The 5,798-nt window shown below is 38.5% G+C and overlaps 1 pseudogene; it reads right to left on the bottom strand.

Annotated features, from left to right (window-relative positions):
- Nucleotides 1–884: 884 nt before the first annotated feature.
- LOC107532123 (major facilitator superfamily domain-containing protein 8 pseudogene) lies at nucleotides 885–1,879 on the bottom strand (annotated as a pseudogene).
- Between the last annotated feature and the right edge of the window lie 3,919 nt (nucleotides 1,880–5,798).

Genomic DNA, 5,798 nt, shown 5'->3' with positions numbered 1-5,798 from the left:
TTTAGTCTACGCTCCCCTAACGACATTTTCGTATGCTTATTTGCCATCTATATATCTTCTTTGGTGAGGTGTCTAGTCAGTTTTTGCTCACTTTTTAGATTGGGTATTTGTGTTTTTACTGTTGAGTTTTAAGAGTTCTCTGTTTTGGATACCAGTTCTTGCTCAGATATTTGCTTTGCAAAGATTTTCCCCCAGTCTGTGGCTTGTCTTTTCATTTTCTGAACAGTGTTTTTCACAGAACAGAAGTTTTTAATTTTAATGAAATCTAACCTTTCATTTTTTTGGTCACTGATCATCTAAGTCCTTGCTGAACCCAAGGTCACTTAGATTTTCTCCTATGTTATCTTATAGGCGTTTTAAAGTTTTGTGTTTTACATTTACGTCTGTGATTGATTTTGAGTTAATTATTGTGAAATGTCGGCTCTGTGTATAGATTTATTTATTTTTACATGTGGGTGTCCAGTTGTTCTAGTGCCATTAAACCATTTAATTAAATTTATTGGGGTGATGCTGGCTAGCAGCATTGTACACCTCGCAGGTGCACAGCTTTAAAAGAAGCGCTTCTGTACTCAGTGTGCTCACCACCTACGCAATCCATTCTTACCCTTCTCGTCCTCCCCTGACACCTCCCTCCACTCTGGTAACTACCTCCTGTTGTCTGTATCTGTAAGTTTGTTTTTGTTTGTTTTGTTGGCTCATTTGTTGCTTTTTTGTATCTCACAAATGTGTGAAATCATGCCGTTCTTGAACTTAACCATCCGACTTACTTCACTTAGTATAATACTCTCAAGGTTCATCCACGTGTTGCAAATGGTGATGTTTTATTTTTTATGGCTGAGTAGTATTCCATTGTAGATGTGTACCCCACCTTCTACCTCAAATCATCATTCCCACTGGATTTTGGGAAATTGATTTCCCTGAGCTAAAGCCAACCCAAACGGCGTGTCCTCCCGGCAGAATAGCAGGCTCGCTGGTCTTTGGGAAAGTAATTTAACCCCCATGAAGGTAATAACCGCCTCACCTCCAAGAGCAGCAAGTGTTATGCCATCATAGAGCACAGCCTGTTCTCAAGCCCAGGCTTACATGTCCCTTGTTGATGGAAAGATGGTTTCAATAAGGGAAAGACAGAGAGGACCAGGGAGATGTAGCATTGGAGCCACACAGCAGCTTGATCAGTATGTCCCTGGGAACCTGAGCTTCTGTACTTGCTTCTTCAAATTAATATTTTTACACTGTTGTCCTGAGTCATCCTCATGACGTTCTCTTAATATAGGAAGGTTCAGAAAAGTATTTCAAACTCCCAGGAAGGTGCCAAGTGAAAGCGGTGCTATATGCATGTTTATCTGCAGCTCTACAGTCTCCGTGCCCCGTTCCTCCAATGAGTGCAAAACAGGCCTGAGAAACGGGGCCTTGAATAAAACCTAATGCAGACATGCGCTTGTGCTTGCCGTGGAGCCTGTTCTGTCCCGAAGGGAAGTGGCACCAGCAATATACCGTCTAATGACTGCTATCCCTCCTGCTCTGAATCCCACTGATTCACTAGCAACCAACGTGCAGTATTTATGAGAAACTGGGGCATGAACACACGCATACAGGCAGTTGGCTGCCACTGAAATGAAGGCAGACACAAGGAGAGGTTCTTTGTTTGGTCTATAGTTTGACCACAAATCAAATGTAGGTAAAGCTACCATTTGGCCAAAACTAAACAAAACAATAACCCAGCCCCAAACACTTGCATCAGATCAGTCTTTTGGAAATATGACCATATTGACATTATCACAGTAGAAAATCTTACACTACTGAGAAACATAGTAAGATACGGAACCCTAATAGATCTCCACTGGCTCTTACAACGCTCCTCAGTGTCTGTAATATCCATTCTCTCCAGGCCTTCTGCGGAAGGCCACCAGCTTCTGCTGCGGCCCTGGCACCCCTCGTTCTGCCTGGAAAGGCGTCAGTCTCAATGGTGAGGCTGAGGGTGGCTTCCCCTCATATCACCTCCTAGGGTTTTCTATGTAGAGAATTATGTCATCTGCAAATAATGACAGTTTTGTGTTTTTTTTTAATCTCATTCTCAATTTGGACGCCTTTTATTTCTTTTTCTTGACTGCTCTGGCTATGACTTCCAGGACTATGTTGAATAACAGTGGTGAGAGAGGGCATCCTTGTCTTTTCCCCAGTTTTAGAGGAAAAGCTTTCAGTGTTCACCAGTGAGCTTGATATTAGCTGAGGGTTTCTCATATATGGCCTGTATTATGTTGAGGTACTTTCCTTCTATACCCATTTTATTGAGTGTTTTAATAAAAAATGGATGTTGTATCTTGTCAAATGCTTTTTCTGCATCTATTGATATGATCATATAATTTTGTCTATTTTGTTAATGTGGTGTATCACATCATTGATTTGCATATATTGAACAATCCTTGCATCCCTGGAATTAACCTCACTTGATCATGATGTAGTATCCTTTTAATGTGTTGTTGTGTTTGATTTGCTAGTATTTTGTTTAGGAATTTTGCTTCTATGTTCATCAGAGATACTGGTTTGTAATTTTCTTTTTGTGTGTTATCCTTGCCTGGTTTTGGTATCAAGGTAATGTTGGCTCTGTAAAAAGGGATTAGGAAGTAGTTCCTTCTCTCCAAATTTTTGGAAGAGCTTGGGAAAAATAGGTACTAATTTTTAGAAAATATTTGCTAGAATTCACAGGTGAAGCCATCTGGTCCTGGACTTTTGTCTTTTGGGGAGGTTTTTATTACTTTTTCAGGTTCCTTGGTGGTGATCAGTCTGTTTTGGTTCCAGCTCTTCAGCCTAGGAAGTTTATACATTTCTAAGAATTTGTTCATTTCTTCTGGGTTATCAGATTTGGCGGTGTGTAGCTGTTCATAGTATTCTTGTATAAATCTGTGAGGTCTATTGTAACTTCTCTTTTATTTCTGATTTTATTTATTTGAGGCTTTTCTGTTTTTTTCTTTTTTTAATAATTATCTGAGGATATTTTAAAAATTAAATTTAGAGAGAGGAAGTGGGGGAGAATGAGAGAGAGAGAGAGACACTGATAGGCTGCCCTGGGTGGGGATCGAACCCACAAATTTTGGTGTATGGGAGGACGCTCCAACCAGCTGATTCTTTGGTGACTCTAGCCAGAGGTTTGTCACCTTTATTTATATTTTCAAAGAACCAGCTCTTCATTTCATTAATTTTCCTATTGTCTTTTTGTTCTCTATTTTATCTATTTCCACTCTAGTTTTTATTATTTCCTTCCTTCTGCTGATTCTGAACTTCATTTGTTCTCCTTTTTCAAGTTCTTTAAGGTGCAGTGTTAGATTGTTTGAGGTTTTTGTTTGTTTCTTGAGGTAACCTGTTGTGCTAAAAACTTCCTTCTTAATCCTGCTTTCACTGCATCCTCAAAGTTTTTGTGTAATGTATTTTCATTTTCATTTGTCTTTGTGTATTTTTACCTCTTTTTAAATTTCTTCTTTAACCCAGTAGTTGTTCAACAGCATCTTGTTTAATCTCCACTTTTTCGTGGTTTTCCCTGCTTATTTCTTGCAGTTAATTTCAGTTTCATTCTATTGTGGTCATAAAATATGTTTGGTATGGTTTCAAACCACAGAAATTTGTTGAGACTAGTTTTGTGCCCCAGCATATGGTCTATCCTGGAGAATGTCGCATGCACTTGAGAAGAATGTGTATTTTGTATTTTGGGATGGGAAGTTCTATAAATATTGATTATGTGTCATTTCAGGCCAGTATTTCCTCATTGACGTTCTGTTTGGGTGCTTTTCCATTGCTGTCACTGGGGTGCTTAGGTAGCCTACTGTGCATTTTTGTCAGTTTCCCCCTTTAGCTCTGTTAGTGACTCCTTCATATATTTTGGTGCCCCCAGGTTGGGTGCATATATATCGATGTGTTATGTCTTCTTGATGTTCCTTTATCATTATAAAATGTCCAGCTCTGTCTCATGTTACTTTTTTTAACCTTGAAATCCATGTTGTTGGGTATAAGAATGGCTGCACCCACTTTTCTCTGGGTGCCCCTTGCTTGGAGTATCATCTTCCACGTGGCCCTTCGCTTTGAGCCCGTTTGACTTTGGAGCTGAGCTGAGTTTCCTGAAGGCAGCGTATCGTTGGATCTTGTTTTTCAATCCGCCTGCTACTCTGTGCCTTTGATTGGGGAGGTTAGTCCATTTTCATTGAGGGTGATTATTGACATATGAGGGCTTATTACAGCCTTTTACCTTTTGTCTTCTGGTTGCTTTGAATCTCCATTTTTCTTTTCCGTTTTGCTTCTGTCCTAGTTTGGTGGTTTTTATGATTGTTGTTTTGTAGTTATCTTTATGGTTTATGTAAAAACATGTTTTATGCATTCAGTGGTTCTTTTTCTTCTGGTTGCATCTTATCTTTATTCACCTGAGCCAGCTCAGTCCTTTCCCTCCCCCGTTTTATGTTTCTGTTGTCATAAATTATTCCTTTTTATGCTGTGTGTTCATGTCCCAATCGCAGAAGTTACAGTCTTTTTAAACGCTTTTCCCCCTTTAACCTTTATGTTATAATGACGTGTTTAACATCATATTATGAAACAGAGTCACGATTTCCTGCTTCTGTCTTTCTGCTTGTCATCTTACTCAAGTTTTGTGTATGTCTGTCCCGTAGTTAAGGCAGAATATCTCCCTTTTACACTTCTTGTAATGCAGGCCTTGTGATAAATTTCTTCAGCTTGTGTTTGCCTCAGAAAACCTTGATTTCCCCTTCACATCTAAAGGACAACTTCACTGGATAGATTATTCTAGGTTGGTGGTTTTACTCAAACTGTAGTTTTAATATTTTATTCTACTCTCTCCTGGCTTGTAAGGTTTCTGCTGAAAAATCTGATAATAACCTAACGGGGTTTCCTTTGTTGGGTACAGCCCCTTTTCCTCTGGCTGCCCGGAAAATTCTTTGTCATTAACTTTAGACAGTTTTAATAAAATGTGTTTTCGAGGATGCCTTTTTACATTGAGATAATTAGGTGTTCTGTTAGGTTCAGCTCTTTCTATAGTTTGGGAAGTTATCATAGATCACTTGTTTGAATAAGCTCTCTTTCCCTTCTCTCTCTCTTCTCCTTCGGGATTGGCATTATTTTTATGTTGCTCTTTCTAATAAAGTTCAGATAGTTCTTGCAGAGTTCTTTTATTTATTTTTTTAAACTCTCAGTTCTCTCTCTTCTTTCACTTAAGTCATTCCTAGATTTTCTGTCTTTGAGCTCACTAATTCTCTCTTCCATCTGGTCTGCTTTATTACCAATGCTCTCTAATGCATTCTTCATCTCATTCCTTTTATTTCTTCAGCTTCCAAAATTTCTGTTTGGTCCTTTTGTTATAGTTTCAATCTCTTTGGTAAAGTACTCCTTTTGTTCATTGATTTTTTTTTTTTTTTTGAGCCTATTGAACTGCCTTTTCAAGTTTTCTTGTATCTCGTCTAGTTTTTCATAAGTGCTGTCTTGTGTTCTGTGTCACTTTATACAGCCTTTCATGTCTTGTAGTTTTGTTTCTGGAGACTTTTTATTTCTTTCTGAGGTACCTTGTTACCTTGGTTGTTCATGGTACTTAATAGATTGTTTCTCTGCATGGGTATTTGAGGTAGTGAACTTTTTCTTTTTATTTTACATGTACATTTTATTACAAGTACTTTTTATTTTACATGTACATTTTTAAGATTTATTTTTATTGTTGAGAGTATTACAGATGTACCCCTTTTACTCCCTTTTCCCCCATCCACCCAGTTCCCACTCCATACCCCAGGCCTTCACCTCACTATTGT

The sequence above is a fragment of the Miniopterus natalensis genome, chromosome 9, assembly GCF_054644295.1.
Source record: "Miniopterus natalensis isolate mMinNat1 chromosome 9, mMinNat1.hap1, whole genome shotgun sequence".
Taxonomy (NCBI): domain Eukaryota; kingdom Metazoa; phylum Chordata; class Mammalia; order Chiroptera; family Miniopteridae; genus Miniopterus; species Miniopterus natalensis.
This window is presented reverse-complemented; position numbering and strand designations above follow the sequence as displayed.